General features: G+C 46.8%; 1 protein-coding gene across 3 annotated transcripts in view; it reads right to left on the reverse strand.

Annotated features, from left to right (window-relative positions):
* Positions 1-17,339, reverse strand: part of SGMS1 (sphingomyelin synthase 1) — a 173,799-nt gene that overhangs the window by 113,529 nt on the left and 42,931 nt on the right. For all 3 annotated transcript variants that reach the window (XM_031956970.1, XM_031956971.1, XM_031956969.1), the window contains exon 3: positions 3,981-4,087. The gene's annotated coding sequence lies outside the window, so the exon portion shown is untranslated. The remainder of the gene's footprint in view (positions 1-3,980; positions 4,088-17,339) is intronic.

Genomic DNA, 17,339 nt, shown 5'->3' on the forward strand with positions numbered 1-17,339 from the left:
ACAGTCAAGGGGACCACGAGCATCCCGGTCACCCAGGCTCACAATCCACGGTCATTCTAACAGCCAAACTCCTCTCACCGCCACCAGCCTGTATAATGGTCGTGCTCAATGTCCGATGTTTCCCCCTTGCAGCCCCCTCTGAGACGTGCCCCACTCTACTGACACTGCTAACCCCTCACGAAGACCCTCATCACTTACTTGGGATCCTGCGACAGTTGCTGGGGGATCTGCCTCAGGCCTCTCCCCACTCCGGTGCATCCTCCACCCAGCCCCCAAGGAGACCTCCTAAAGTACTGACCTGATCACATCACCCCAATAAACACCAGGATCCAGAGGATATGACCCATATCCTCTGGATCAAATACAAAATCTGCTGGTGTTCGACTGAATATATTCTTTTTAATATACACTGGTAAGCACCTACTATGTACCAAGGACTGTGCTGGGCACCCGTAACTCAAAAATCAGTGATTCGTCCCCAAGGACCTGACTTTCCGTCATAGAGCATAAGCTCCTTGAGAGCTGGAACTGTCCTGTGTCTTTTGTATCCTCAGGCCTTGGGACAATGCCTAGAATATAAGAGGTGTTTAATAAATGCTTACTGAATAATTGTCAGAAAAAGCAAGATGATCCATATGCTTCTCAGAGGTCCTCACAAGTCAAGGGAAGGTGGGGAGAAGAGGGGCAACAGTCACACGGGATAAGCAGACACGGACGAACTACAATTTACATCCTAACATCACTGATCTGAGGTATCAGAGAAGGTATCAGAGCCACCACAAAGTGTGTCTCATTTAACCTCCAAAAAAAGAGCACAAGAAGAGCATCTTCCTGAGGAGGGGTACAGGGATTCCCAAGAAAAGGATGTCCTTCTTTGGCTGCTAAAAGCATCTGGAGTCACTTGGTTCATAAGACAGAAAACTACTTTAAGAAATAATAGCGCTCTGAATCAATACCAAGATGCCAGAATCATGATGTGTCCTACTTGCTGATTCACGACTCTATCATTCTAGGACGGAAAAAATCCTGAAAAGGAGAGATTAACGGACAGGACAATCCCAGCCTGACTACAAGAGGTCGTCCTGACCCAGATACTGGGAAGGAATGAAGATGTCGAGTAAAGTGAAGTATTCAAAGGAAACCAGACGCTGGCAAAAAGCCAGGAGTCTGGGATGAGAAAAGCTTGAAAATCAGCCAGCACTCAGACTAAGCTCCAGACCAGAGGAGAAAATGGGCTAAGGAGCCCTGCGGGAAAGAGCCCAAGAGTAACGCCGCTGGAAATAACATTGACGATCTCTTGCCTTGGAAGCCTCGCCCGTGTCCGACCTGCCAACATTGGAGTAGGAAAAGAGAAAAACCCCTTGAGGGGCGGTCTGGTGGGCACGCAAATGGAGACAAACTTCACGATTCTTCTGCTTTCACAAGTTAGCTATGAGTGATGAAGACAGTAAGTCCTCAGTAACATAGAGAATGATGAATGGTGGGTGGACGGTTAGACAGACTGACAGTGCAATTACTACAGTCAGTAATAAGAGTACTTGGTGTTCGGTCGTCATCAGTTGTGTCCCATTCTCCATGATCCCGTTTGGGGTTTTCTTGGCAAGGACCGCCTAGGTTTGCCCCTTCTTTCTCCCGGTCATTTTACAGATGAGGAAACTGAGGCGAACATGATGAAGTGACTCGTCTACTTCACACACAGCTGGTAAGTGTCTGAGGCCAGATCTGAACCCAGTAAAATGAATCTGTCTCCAGGCCAGTGCTCGAGGTACTGACACCCCCTATACGACACAGGGAACACAAAAACGAGTTAAAAAAAAAAAGTCCCGTCTTCAAGGAACTTCCAATTCTAGCGGAGCTAAAAAAGCAGGGGAGGGTGGGTGGTCCCTGCAAAAGGACATGTTCTGACCAGTCCATTCCTAAAGAAAATGGCTCCAATGAGCTCTCGGGAGCTGGCTCAGGTGCTTCTTCAAACAGAAATCCGGTCAAGACTTAGCCAAAGGCCAAACCTGCACAGGATTTGTCAAAGGTAAAGATGGGGGGGAAGGAGGGATCCCGAGACATTGTAAGAGCAGGAAACCATGCTCAGTGAAGGAGCAGGGCTCTGCCTTCCTACTAAATACCCTCTCTCATCTCACCGTGGCATTTTCCCATCTGAATGGTCACCTCATCTGAAATCCTACCATTCAGAGATTTGGTCCTAAGTTTTAGCCAATCCCAGAATGTCAGTCATTCACACTTTAGCAAGAATGAGTTTGATCCTTTGACTACATGGGGCTGAGGATGCCGTTCCAGATTCAGCAGACAGTACATAGGTCCCAGGTGCCACATGACGAGGAGATGGGACGCAATTCCAACGTCAGAAAAACCCGAGTCTGGGTTCTGCTTCTGGTACACGCTCGCTGGGTAACGCTGGGCAAGCTGCTTAGGCCCTCGTGTCCCAGAATAGTTGTCAATGCAAATTAACGGGAGGCATTTGCCACGTCAGTGAAGTCACAAGTGTAGACCAAAAAAAATCTGCATCCAATAAGCCAAGTCACCCCTCCAACACCTTCCCAGGAGAAGTGACCCAGGACGGAACAGCCTACGCGGCTTCCAGCTTTTGAGGACGAATAAAAGGATCACCATCCAGGTCCCGTGATAAGATTATAAATAGCTTTGTGGGTGGCCACGGGAGGGAGAGCCATCCGTCTCAAACGCTCCCCACCCCCCCCCCAAAAAAAGAGACTGAGCATCGTGAGAAAGGGGAGAACAAATCTGCTGACGGGAGAAAGGACAAAAGCTTCTGGGGGAAAAATATCTGCCAACCCAAGGCCTGCCCACGTCCGGCCCCATCCTTGGGGGCTGAAGGGAGAGGAAGGGTCGCTGACCTTTCTTTGATACCCAAACCCCACCCTGACTTCCTCTGGCCCTTAGCAGCAAGAACCATAAAGAGAACATAGAAAAGGAGAGGAAAATTAAACTGCATCAAATCTGGCCAAAGCAAGGAAACGGTTTATCTCCTTAAAAGGAAAATCACAGAGGAAGAGGATCAACCCTTCCCCCTCCCCCCCCCCCCCAGATCCAAACAGGAAAGTAACAAGAGCTGAAATGGGGCAGGGAGGGTGACAGGGAGAGGGGGAGCTTAAAAGCACCAATTTTTCAAATGGGGTGATTATATTGGGGGGATTTTTTCCTTTTATTTAAATTTGTATTGCTCCCTATTTCTCATTTATATTTTTAATTTTTTAATTTAATTAATATTTTTAATTATATTTACCAATTAGCTTAAAAATCAAAGCATATGGAAAAGCATTGGATTCGTGACCCTGGAAAAGGTCCTGATTTCTCTGGGTTTCTAATATATCACCCAGTTCCTGGCACACAGTAGGCGCTTCATAAATGTTTGCTGATGTTCCGACTGATTCCCTCATCTGCAAATGAAGAAGTCACACTAGAAGGTAGGGAAGAATCTGAATTCAAATCCTGCCTCAAATAATCAACTTTGTAAGGTGGGTGAATTCCCCTGAAGTCTCTCCAGCAGTTTCCTCAGTAGAACCAGAGTGCTGGAAGACATGACCTCTGAGGGCTCCTCTAGCCTTTCCAAAAGTATTCCCCTCCTCTGCCCCACCCAGTGCAGAATGCTCCAGGTAAAATCTCCGCTCTGTCCCCAATGCCCTGCTGCACCCCACCCCATCCCACCCTTCTGCAAATAAGGGAGGGTGGTTAATTTCCTGAACTCTTCCCTAGAACCAAGATCTTGCCATCACCAGCATTGAATTTCATTTTCCGGCTGTTCCATGGTTACCATCACCCCGGACATTATTTCCCCAGTCAGCTTCCTTTAGTCAGCGGCAGTTTATCTAATTCTGCTCAGCCTCTGAATTCTTCAGTCTTGTTTTCTTACAGGCAAATAATACCCCGTTATATTCATAGACCCCGTAGGCCCGCCTCGCCCCAGCGGGCACTCAGGCTGTTCCCACTGTTGCCTGGACTGGTCTTACCTCTGTTTTCTGCTGTTCACTCCAACTAAGGCTTCATCGATTCTTGGGGTGACCCCGGGTTATCAAAAGCTTCCCAAGGGAGAGCAAGCCGGGAAAGAGTTACCAATCTGAAAAGAAATGGAGAGCCCAAATGAATTCAAAATGGCTAGCTGGGTAGGTGGAAGGTGAGACAGAGAGTGCAATTACTACAGGCCAGTAAAAAGAGTACTTGGCGTTTGGTCGTTGTCAGTTGTGTCCCATTTTCCATGATCTTATTTGGGGTTTTCATGGCAAATGAAGAGCCGTATCCATTAGATGGCAAGCTCCCTGGAGGCAAGGGACCGAGCACGGTGCCTGACACATAGTAGGTGCTTAATAAATGCTGACTGACTGAATTAAACCAGGACCAACTAAAAGATGGTGACATCTTTTATCAGAGATTCAGATTTAATAGTGATTTAGGAGACGGCAAGACGCTTGAGCTGCATGGTTCCAGGTCAAGTGTTATCATGTTCATTTTGAGAACTCAAGCGCTTTGCAAAAAGGTCTGAACATCAGCTACTATTATCATTAGCACTCTAAAGAATAACTACAAGGGGCAGAGAGGTAGAGCAGTAGATAATGCATTGGGAGGACTCGACTTCAAATCTAGCTTGAGATACTTACTCCGAGCAAGTCATTTCACCACAAATGCCTAAGAAATGATAATGATGATAATAATAATGATGATGATAACCCTGCCACTTATTATGTCAATAATTGCCTAATATACGAGGTAACATCAGGAGGCAATGGATTTGGCACCAGATGACCCGGATCCAAACCTAGCTGTGTCATACCTAAGTCATATTGAGCAAATCATCAAGCCTCAGTTTCCCCATCTGAAAAATCAGAGGAAAAGATGCCCAAAGTTGGGAATAGTCAATGGCGAAATGTGACCACCTTGTTGGAGGTATCAGGGTCTCACTGACTGTTCTGGAGGACAATGTGAAATTCCACCAAAAAAGTGACTAACGAGCCCTAACGTCCTACCCCGAGATCTCATTGGCAGCAAATGCTTCAAAGAAGCCCAGGAAAGAGCCTCCAGGAGTTCTTATAAGCATACAGAAAATATTAAAGCACTCTAGAAACGGGAGATTTGGGGGTGATTATAATCATCCTCATCACCATTTAAATAATCCAGCTCACTCATACTCAGCTCCACCCAGAACACTGGCAGCTCCCCAGAGCAGCAGGGGCTTCCCAAGTCCAGAACCAGCTGGCCTCCCTTGGGGTTGCAAGCACGGGAATCAGGAGGCGCCCACCTCCGACAAAGACGCTAAACTTGAAGATATGTGTTTCAACAAAGAGGAAACACTGGACATTCCTCATTAAAGACAAGTTCAGTTTTAGTTTCTTCTTTCTCTCCTAATGTCGGGAAATGGCAGGAACTACAACTAGTTACTCCTGGCTCATCATTCGGAAGACTGGGGGAAGGGAGTGGCGCGAGTCCAAGTAAAAAAATGAAATCCTACCAAAATGCACAAATCAGAAGCCGGGTTTTCCTTCCTGTGCAGAAGCACTCCCAGCAGGACACAATCTCCCATGTTCTCTCCTCATTTCCACCTCAGAAATCCTTGGGTGCTGAGGATGCTCAGCTTAAGCATCCCCTTCAGCAGGAAGCCCCTTCTGCCTTCCCTACCCTTGTCCTTCCTCATCCCCTCTCAGCATCATCGATGCTTTCCATCTCAAAACTCTTATCCACCTGTATTTGTGCACGTCTGTCTGCTCCATGAGAACGAAAGCACCTTGTGAAAAAGGACTCTCATTTCTGACCATGTCACTCCAACACCCAGGCAGGTAGGGGATCAGTAACTGCTTGCTGATTGATTGATAACAATAAAAGAACTAAAACATAAAAAGCAATTGGATGAATAGAGTAGAACATGAAGCTCCCAGAGAAAAGGCATTTTCCCTCTCTGCCTTTGCGAGTTAGTCATAGGCCACATTCAGAGACCTGTCCAACCCCTCTGTGCTTACCCAAACTTAATCTGTGCTTTAGACTTTTAGCCAATTCCAACAGGAAGGCTCTGTTTTTAACATTTTATGTAAGAGGGAGGGTGTGGAGGCGGAGGCTGTGCTTGGAAAGACAGAAAACAAATCTTTGTTAAACGATAACAAAATATTGGAAGGTATTTTTTTCAAGCCCACCCTGAAGTATCTGGCAATTGCATAAACACAACAGAGACTGAGGCATCTGGAAGGTCCCCAGAGAAAGAAGCACGACTGTAAAGAACGGAAAGCAGAAGGAGACGTCAGCGATGGGATGGCAAAAACAGAAGGTGTCCCAGGGCCCCGGGTCACCCTTCCCCTTGAGAGGCAAAGGATCATGAAGCAGAAATGGTTTCCATCCGTCGGGTTTTCTGGGGAACACTTTGCAGGTGACTCATCTATCAGACACAAAAAACCTTCACCACTTTTTAAAGAGCATTTGCAAAACCTCACAAAATTTTTCAAATGTCAATTAAAAAATATTCAAGGAAAAGGGTTGACGATAGTCATATTTACGGAGCTGTTATCACCTCAGGATGCATTTCAGAAGTGCCATTCAAATTCCGCCTCAGACACTTCCTAACTGTGGGACTAGCGCTTAACCTGTCTGTCTCAGCTTTCCCCAACTCTAAAATGGGATCAAAACATCACCTACCTCCCTGGATTGCTGTGAGGATCAAATACAATCTTATTAGTAAAGCGTTTGGCACAGTGCCTGGCACACAGTAGGCATATAATAAGTGCTTGTTTCCTTCCTTTAGGCATTCATTTAATTGTACATCTTCCACCACTGCTGTGAGGATCAAATAAAATCCTATTTGTAAAGAGTTTAGCACAGTGCCTGGCACACAGTAGGCATATAATAAATGCTTGTTTCCTTCCTTTAGGCATTTGTCTAATTGTACATCTTCCACCACTGCTGTGAGGATCAAATAAAATCCTATTTGTAAAGAGTTTAGCACAGTGCCTGGCACACAGTAGGCATATAATAAATGCTTGTTTCCTTCCTTTAGGCATTTGTCTAATTGTACATCTTCCACCACTGCTGTGAGGATCAAATAAAATCCTATTTGTAAAGCGTTTAGCACAGTGCCTGGCACACAGTAGGCGTATAATAAATATTTGTTTCCTTCCTTTAGGCATTTGTTTAACTGTACATCTTCCACCACACTTAGGGTTATGTATTCTGGTAGGTAAACAATCGGGTGTTTGCTTTACCCTGAGAAGCCACTTAGAAGCAGCACCTTTGGTTTCCTCAGCTGCGGGTCAGGGATCTCACCCATGTACACTCACTCCTGAAGCACGCTTCCCAGCTGCTCTCAGCCTTCAACTTCTAGATCCTCACTCTTCAGTACCCAAGGCATCTCTCCTAGGTGGACATTACTGTCTGGGTCACAACAGGATGAGTCATCACCATCCCCATCAAAAGCAAGGCAGCCTCCATCATAACTCGGTTTCCCTCCCCCATCAAAAGCAAGGCAGCCTCCATCATAACTCGGTTTCTCCCCCCTCAAAAGCAAGGCAGCCTCCATCATAACTCGGTTTCCCTCCCCCATCAAAAGCAAGGCAGCCTCCATCATAACTCGGTTTCTCCCCCCTCAAAAGCAAGGCGGTCTCTATCATAACTCAGTTTCTCCCCCATTTAAAGCAAGGCAGCCTCCATCACAACAGTTTCTCAGGCCTCGAGGATGTCACAGTCCCAGGGATAACAGAAGATATACTGTCTGATGGAGACGTCTGGATTGAGTCAGAGCTGAGGTCATGTGATCACCCAGCCTCGGACTCGATGTTCCTCAGAGCAGAGGGACATTCTGGTCTTGAACACCGAGGGCCTCCCTCCCACCAGGTTCCGCTCAGACAATGGGGCCCAGAGAACAAAGGCTGTGCCAGACAGGGAGCAGCAGCGGAGAGGGCACGGCAAGAACCTTTCTGGGAACCCCAGCCATGCCCCTCCTGGAACTGCTGTAAGGAAAGAGGGCTACAACCCAAGAGGGAAATAATGAGCACCCAAAGCCCCCCGCCATTCTGCCCCTGACACGTGCATAGGGCCGACCGTTGGCCCACAGGGCAACACTAGGACAGGGCCACCAGCAGCCCCAGTACCGAGTCCCTCCTCATGTCACTGGCATTCAAAGCCCTTCCAGACTGGTCACAGGTGCTCTTTCCAGACATTTCCCTCCACACATGCACCTTCCCGCTCTTCCTTCCACACAGCTGTCTCCCGTGCCTCCCTCAGGACCACCTCTTAGAAGCCCCCATTTCTCCCGGTGCTTCCTTCCACAAATGGCCTGTGGGGATCAGCTCTAGGAACTCCGACCCACCCCAGCCCATATTACTCTGAACTTATGTTGTAGCCGCAGTTTTATTTCTGTATTTATGGGAAGACCGACTCTCCTTAAAAGAATAGAAGCTTGGGGGAAATAGGTGGCGCAGTGGACAGAACACCGGCCCTGGGTCAGAAGGACACGAGTTCAAATTTTGCCTCAGACACTTACTAGCCGTATGACCCTATGCAAGAGATAATTACATAGATAGGTAAAGGGAGGGAAGGAGTGAGGGGGGAGGGAGGAAGGGAAAAAGGAAGGGAGGAAGGAAAGGAGAGATGGAGAGAGAAAGGAAGGAAAAGAAGGAGGGAGGAAGGGACAGAAGGAGGGAGGGAGGAAGGAAGGAAGGAAATTCTTCTAGGGCAGGGAATATCTCCTCTTTTATTTTTCAATTATCCCAACTTTCATTCCAAGATGGAGAAAGAGATAGAGAAGACAAAGCAAGAAAAGGGAAAGATCGGGAAGGAGAGAGGAAAAGGGAGAAGGAAGCAGGAGGAAGAAGAAGGAACAGGGAGAGTACATCTACTATGAGCACCAGCGCTGTGTCTCATCTACACCGGCATCTCTCCCCCTCCACTCATCTTCAGAGCATCAGTAATAATAAGTTAGCACTCAGAGAGCACTTTAAGATATACGAGCAGCAGGGGGCACTAGAGTGCACCAAGTGCTAGACTGAAATAGGACAAATTCAAATTTCCACCTCAGACTCAGACTGAGCAAGACATGTCAGATCCTCAGTTTCTTTATCTGTAAAATGGGGATGATGGCGTCTATATTACTCGCCTCCAGGGGTTGTTATAAGCACACAGAAAATATTAAAGCACTTTAGAAATGGGAGACTTGGGGGGGATTATAATCATCCCCATCCCCTTTAAATAATCCAGCCCACCCATATTCAGCTCCACCCAGAACACTGGCAGCTCCCCAGAGCATCAGGGGCTTCCCAAGTCCAGAACCAGCCGGCCTCCCTTGGGGTCGCAAGCACGGGATCAGGAGGCGCCCACCTCCGACAAAGACGCGAAACTTAAATGTGTTTCAAGAGATGAGGAAACATTTGACATTCCTCAGTTAAAAACAAGTTCAGTCTTAGTTCTTTTCTTTCCCTCCTAATGTTGGACAAAAGCAGAAAAGGGGGATCACTGTCCAAAAAAATAAAAGAAAAAAAAAGCATGGAAGGAGGAACAAGAGCCACAGATACCTCCAGACTAAATGGGATGCCGGGCGGCCCTAGAAAGCTGGAAAATAAAAAAGAAAGATAAAAAATACAAATGGCTTTGGTAGATAATAAATTCATGGTGCACGTTTCCCCTTTTTTTGAAAAAAAAAAGTAGGGGAGAAGGGAAGACTCATGGTAGAGACTTCATGAGTCATCCAGGCGTGATGTCTGCTGACAAACCACATCTCTGACCCTCCTCTACCTCTCCCCCTCTTCCCTACCCACCTCCCATTCCCTCATCCCTTCCCCAGATTTCTCCGATCAAATTTATTGCTAATTCTTAACCAAAAAAGACACAGATGCAATTGGCAAAAATAAAATACAGAACTGAATGCTTAAAACTCAAAAGCTTCTAACGAATGCATGCAGGAGAAAAGGGGAAGAGATCAAATGGGAAAAATCTTTGTATCCAATTTCTGATAAGGAAGTGGCGTTCAGTTAAGGGTTCCAGTGTGGGTGTGGGTGTATTTCTACATCTAACAGCCATGCCCCAATTGATATTCAAAGGCCATGCAATTCTCAGAAGAACCACAAGGTATTCACAGCAAAGTGAAAAATGCTCCAAATCATTCATCAGAAGAGAAATACACAAAAATCCTGAGGTTTTACTTCATCTCCTGCAAATTGGCAAAAATAACAAGAAACGGTCAATGCTGAAGGAGATGCGGAGTGATGGGCACGCTAACAGATTGTTGGGGAAGCTGCGAAGTGGTAAAACCATTTTGCAAAGTAATCTGGAATTACACAAATAAAATGATTAAAATGTCCATACATGGTGGCTCTCTCCAACAAGATGATTTTGTGATAAAGAGAGCCATCTATGCCCAGAGAGAGGACTATGGGAACTGAGTGTGGTTCACAACATAGCATTTTCACTCTTTTTGTTGTTTGCTTGCTTTTTATTTTTTCTCATTTTTGAAATTTGATTTGCTTTTTCTTGTGCAGCAAGATAATTGTATAAACACGGAGGCATAGATTGGATTTAACATAGATTTCTACCATGTTTAACATATATTGGATTACTTGTCATCTAGGGGAGGGGATGAGGAGGAAAAGAGGGAAATTGGAACATGAGATTTTGCAAGGGTTAATGTTGAATAATTATAAAAAATAAAATAAAAATGTCCATACACTTCCTTGCTGGGCTTACACTCCAAGGAAGTCATCGGTAAGAAAACATTTCCTATAATGACATAATATTTATAAGAGCAATTTTTTTTTGATCATTAAGAATTGGAAACAAAGTAGATCCCCATCCGTTGAGGAATAGGTAAACAAATTTTGGGTTCTTGTTGTTAAGCCATTCTACATGACCCATGGATTTTCCATGGGGTTTTCTTGGCAAATAGAAATAAACTGCAGTTCAAGAGTGTAATGGAATCTTACTAGCTGTGAGAAATTATATGGGTGATGAATAGAGAAGCTCGGGAAGATCTCCATGAACGGATGCAGCACGAAGCAAGAAAACATCAGACAGTAACCACAACAATGTAGATGGAAGGAAGGGACAACACACCAAAAAAATGAAAAGTCACGAAGTGCCTTTTAAAATCAAGAGGATGAGAATAAAGCAATATACAACCCACCCATCTTTGGGAAAGATGTCTGGTCCACAAGTGTTACACATTGCACGTGGTTTCCGATTTTCTCAATGTGGCGATCTAATCCGTTATGCCTTTTTATCCTCGCTAAAAAAAAAATGCTATTTGTCATATGGGATGGCTCTTGGGAAGGGGACAGGGAGAAAGAGAAGGAAAGATCCGCTTTATATTATAAGGATGCAAGAAAAGAGGAAACAAAAAAAATTTTAAAGAAAAATGGCCACCAGGTGTCATCATGGAGCATAGAGTGCTAAGTCTGGAGTCAGGAAGGCCATCTTCCTGAATTCAAATCCAGCCTCAGACCCTTCCTAGATGTGTGACCATAGGCAAGTCACTTACCTGTTTGCCTTAGTTTCCTCATCTGTCAGATGAGCTGGAGAAAGAAATGGTCAAACCCTCTGGTGTCTTTGCCAAGAAAACCCCAAATCAGGTCACAGAGAGTCAGACACAACTGAAATGACTGAACAAATGGGCAAGAGGGCAGGGAGAGGCTTCCAGGATCGAGGTCTTCATGTACCAAAAGTGAAGTCCTTATTGAAGAGCTCAGCCTTATTCTGCTCAGCCCCCAAAGGAAAGGAGCGAAGGAGTGGGGATGAGCAAAAGGGAGAAAAAGGCAGATGAAGATTAAGTTTACGATAAGCATCACATTCTAAGGTAGACTTGAGGTCACATCATGATCCAGTGGAGCTGACCCATTTTTACAGATGGGCAAACTGAGGCCCAGAGCAATGACATGAACTCTAAATGACACTAAACTGTAGAGCTAGTATTCGAACTGGGGGCCTTTGATTCCATCATCCCATGGATGCATGTGTGTACACACACACACACACACACACACACACACACACACTTCAAGGTGCTTAAGCCACAGCTACAAGCCCAACTTCTTGGGAATACTGCAAAGAAGACGTTATTTCAGACACCAAGGAGACTCCGTGCCCCCAAAAGTCTGACACCGACTGTCTGGTCATCCAACCCCTCTCTCTGTGAGCACAGCCGTGACTTTTGGTCAGGCCTTCTCAAAAGTTAGCTGGTCTGTCTGCCTCTAGTCTCTCTTCCCTCCAAGCCACCCTAGACCCAAGGGTCGGTTTACCTACACCCACCTCCTCATGCTCCTTCCACGGCTCCCCACTGCTGACTCAACCACAGCAAGAGTGCCAAATGCTGCCATTTTATTTTTTATGTACAAAGCATAATTTACTTATAAGGAACATCATTCGGGATGATTAGGAAAGGAGGCGGGCCAGCCTCAAAGATGGACAGATCAAAAGCCAATCAAAGAACCAAAGGAAGTTCTCCAGAACGTTGGCTCAATCCCGTGAGGCAGATGTGTGAAAAATCAAGCAGGGGATGAGAATCCCATAGAAACAGATGTGGCACAACTAACTACTGACTAAACCTCAGAATGGTTACACTGAAGCAATCGGTCTCACGAAAACAGCCAAAGATTTCCAAATTCTGTAAAGAGGAAGGAAAGACAGGAAATGGGAATGCCACTACATTGTTGGTGGAGCTGTGGTCCTTTGATCCCAATATTAGTGCTCTGTCCTTAGGACATTATTCAAAGGAGGAAAAGGGCTAAAATACTCTTCTCTCCTTCATTTGTAATGGACAAAAAACAAGGAGGAACAGAACGATTCGATAAAATCTGCAGATAATAAAATATTATCTCATGAAAAGAACAAATATGAAGGTTCTAAAGAAACATGTAGATACCTACAAATGTGCCTCACCTCAATTCTGCCCATGTTCCTTAAGCCCTGACTATGTGCTTGCAGCAAGAAGAGACAAAAAAATAAGACGTTTCTTGTCCCCTCAGTTAGCACATCTTCCTGAAGCCCTGACTATGTGCTTACAGCAAGAAGAGACAAAAAAATGACGTTTCTTGTCCCCTCAGTTAGCACATGTTCCTAAAGCCCTGACTATGTGCTTACAGCAAGAAGAGACAAAAAAATAAGACGTTTCTTGTCCCCTCAGTTAGCACATCTTCCTGAAGCCCTGACTATGTGCTTACAGCAAGAAGAGACAAAAAAATAAGACGTTTCTTGTCCCCTCAGTTAGCACATCTTCCTGAAGCCCTGACTATGTGCTTACAGCAAGAAGAGACAAAAAAATAAGACGTTTCTTGTCCCCTCAGTTAGCACATCTTCCTGAAGCCCTGACTATGTGCTTACAGCAAGAAGAGACAAAAAAATAAGACGTTTCTTGTCCCCTCAGTTAGCACATCTTCCTGAAGCCCTGACTATGTGCTTACAGCAAGAAGAGACAAAAAAATAAGACGTTTCTTGTCCCCTCAGTTAGCACATCTTCCTGAAGCCCTGACTATGTGCTTACAGCAAGAAGAGACAAAAAAATAAGACGTTTCTTGTCCCCTCAGTTAGCACATCTTCCTGAAGCCCTGACTATGTGCTTACAGCAAGAAGAGACAAAAAAATAAGACGTTTCTTGTCCCCTCAGTTAGCACATCTTCCTGAAGCCCTGACTATGTGCTTACAGCAAGAAGAGACAAAAAAATAAGACGTTTCTTGTCCCCTCAGTTAGCACATCTTCCTGAAGCCCTGACTATGTGCTTACAGCAAGAAGAGACAAAAAAATAAGACGTTTCTTGTCCCTCGTTGCTTACATATTCCTGAAGCCCTGACTATGTGCTTACAGCAAGAAGAGACAAAAAAATAAGATGTTTCTTGTCCCCTCAGTTAGCACATGTTCCTAAAGCCCTGACTATGAGCTCACTGCAAGAAAAGAGACGAAATAAGACGTTTCTTGTCCCCTCCATTCACTCAGTCAGTCCTCATACACATGGCTGAAATTCGCACAGCTCACTTTGTAATTAATCAGAATAATTTCTTTCTTGTCCGATAAATGGGTAGAAAAGTAGCTTATATTTACTGAAGAAGAGAAAGACTGGAAGACCCAAAATTGGGCAGACAACACAGCCACGGGCCACAATGATATCAAAATAACAGCAACAAGACCATCCTGATGAAGCTATGGAATACATCGTTATTACTGACCTATTGCTCAAGTTTAAATATCTTTCTATGACTTCTCATTCAGTCACCTTTCAAGTCTGACTCTGACCCCATTTGGGGTTTTCTTGGCAGAGACATTGGAGTGATTTGCCATTTCCTTCTCTTGCTCATTTTACAGAGAGGGAAACTGGGTAATGATTCCCAGGGTCACCCAGTAATAGAACTCAGAATTTTAACTCAGGCCTTCCTGACTCCAGGACGCGGTGCCCCTCGCCGCCCTTTTAGGTTACGTGAAAGGAGTTCGGAGCTTACGACCTTTTTTGGGATTTCAGCCTCCCAAGTGTCCATTTGTTCTCAGGAAAACCAAGTTCCTTCACCCCCAAGACAACCATGGGGGCCAATTACTGGACCTCGTTCTGGGAGCTCCGGAGTCTTAAGATTGTCATTCACGCAAACCGTCTCTGCCTTCCTAGAAGGAATTCCTCTCCTGCCAACAAAGCCGCTCGACGAATTGACGTAATAATTAATATCAATTATTTAATTGGTGTTTACTGTAATTATAATTTTATAACATAATATTATGATCATCGGTATTGTTCGCGATAATAATGTAACCTTGGTTCCAAACTCCAGGGAAGCTTTCCCAATTCTTCCTTTTGGGACAGAGAGGGGGATAATCTCAGTGAATAATCCAATAATCTCTGGAGTCTCAGGTCCTGGGTTAAAATTCTGCCTCTGCAAGTCACTTCTGTGTAGGTCCTCATTTATGTGTACGTTTATGAATATATAAAATGAAATAAGGAAGCACCAAATAAAATGGACGTTTCTGTAGGTGTAAAATTGAAATAAGGCCTGTGCTTCTTAGTAATAGGTCCCTGATCCTTCAGCTCCAATATAGTTCAAGTTCCTTTAGTTACAAAGCTTCCAGAAATAGCCCGTCCCCCGGGAGGCCTCCGGGCCGAGCCTGAGCCAAGGAAACCATGCAGGAATGTACTGAAAAACAAGACCTTTCCAAGAAGGAGAAAGACGACGTCCGCATATTATCCGATCACATGGCCTGAGAATCCTGGCCTAGATTCAGCATGGGATCACCGAGCCCCAGTTTGGCTGGAGGGGGGAGGTTGGGGGTCGGGGAAGAGCTCGATCCAGGGCCGGCTTTCCCCTCCATCCCCCAGTGGCTTTCCGATAAAGCTAAGCTGGACGAACGAGGGGTCACGATGGGTGGCTACGGGGATGGTCTGAAGAATGACAAGAAAGAATTAAACTCCTGATTTTTCTTTTGGGGATTTCTGGGATGTCGGAAGGCTCTCGGCCCCAGAAGAACACAAACCGTCCAGAGCTTCCACAGCATCTGGTGAGAACGTGGGGGGCCCCGCCTATTCTGGGGGGACCTTCCTTCTCCCTCAGGAGCAGATTCTCCGGGCGGAGCTTCCCCCACTGACCCTCAGCTCTGGCACGGCGCGGCGGCTGGACGCCGTCCAAAGTGGCTTTCACAAAAACGGCTTCACTCCTTCAGCCCAGCTTGTGTCACGCAGTGAGACGCAATGCTCAGCCTGGGGGGAGGGCGGGCACCGTGGTGCCAGGCTGGACAGGCACTGGCGCTGGGCAGGGCCACGTGGCGCTAAAGCCAATCGGGCGTCCTCAGTAAGCTGGCACCGAGAGGGCGAGCGGAGAGCCACCAGGCTGCCCCAGGGGCCCAAGCTGGACAAAGAGCAGCTGGAAGCTTCTGGGCTACGGGAGCTGAGCTGGGCTGAAACCGGGAGAGTCGATCCGAAAAGAATCCCCGTGGAAAGCGCCGCTCCCCGGCTCCTCTCCTCAGGGGGACCCTGAGCTGCGACTTCTCCTCCCCTCCCTCTAGGGACGGTGGATCTTCTCACAGGCCGCCGCAGATGGCAGTGCCAGCCTGGCAACCAGCCAAATGTCAATCAAACCGTGCTTCCGACACGCTGGGCACAAGGGCTGGATTCAGGACCGATGGGGAGCAACCCTGCCTCGGACCCTTACCAGGGGGTGCGTTCCTGTACCTCCTGAACCTAAAGCTGAGGTGGTGCCTCAGCTTGCTCATCTGTAAAGTGGGTCATCACGAAGATCTGATAAGTTAATACCTGCAATGTGCTATTTTGTTTATTCACTCCATGTCTGACCCACTTGGGGCTTGCCATTTCCTTCTCTGGCTCATTTTACAAATAAGGAAACTGAGGCAAACAAGGTAAAGTGGCTTGCCCAGGGTCACCCAGATGGTCAGTGTCAAGGCTGGGCTTGACCTCAGGGCGACGAGCCTCCTGACTCCAGGCCCAGCGCTCAGTGTGCCATGGCGCCTGATCCAAACCGAACTATTACCCCTTATATGATATTTATATTATGTTATTACACACTGATCCAATGCACAGCATGGACCAGACACGGCAGTGAATGTTCAAAACATCGAGGTAAAAACAGGGGCTTCTGCCCCTGCTCTCTTGGCTGGCGTACGGCTCCCATCAGGCTCGGCCCTGAGCCCCCCCGTGCCAACTCCCTTCTCCCCAGCACTCCCGGGTACACTGGTGCCCTCTGCCCTTCCCTTCATTGCCAACATTCTCCAAACCCCCCCTTGCCCTTGCCAAGCTCCGGCCATCAGGCTTCTCCCAACTCCCGGAGCCGTCCCCTCCGGGGTCACCCAGGCCAGAGGCCTCTGCCCATCCTCGTTGTCCGCAGGACCTCTGACCACGACCTGCTCCTTGGAGAACAGCGAAGGGAGTCCCCAGACAGCTTGGGCAGGAGCTCCCCCTAACTGCCCAAAGCGGGTGCCAGGCCAGGGCCGCGCCCAGGGTGCTTCTGCTCGGGCACCATGGGGCAACGTTACCGGGATGACCACATGACAGCACAAACAGCAAGACCTGCCCCTGTACCGCGAGGCGCCCCGTGAGTGACACTTTAGCTTCTTAGACTTCCTAGTAACCCGAGGCTGGGAGCTCAGGGATCACTTATCCCCATTTCACAGATGAGCAAACCCAAGCACAAAACAAGAGTCACTGAGTTAGCCCAAGGCAGAGGCAAGACTTGGAGCGGAGCTTTCTCCCCCAGGGCCAAAACAGCCCTTCCGGGAGGGATTTATCTGTAGTCCTGACCCAAGGGAACCAATGGAACCGATGCAATGGCGGGCTTGGGGGAGCAGATCTTTCCAGTTGGCATCAGAATAGTGGAATTTGGAATCATTTAAGTCAATTGAGACAACTGGTAACACCTTAAAGCCT

Source organism: Sarcophilus harrisii, chromosome 2, assembly GCF_902635505.1.
Source record: "Sarcophilus harrisii chromosome 2, mSarHar1.11, whole genome shotgun sequence".
NCBI lineage: Eukaryota > Metazoa > Chordata > Mammalia > Dasyuromorphia > Dasyuridae > Sarcophilus > Sarcophilus harrisii.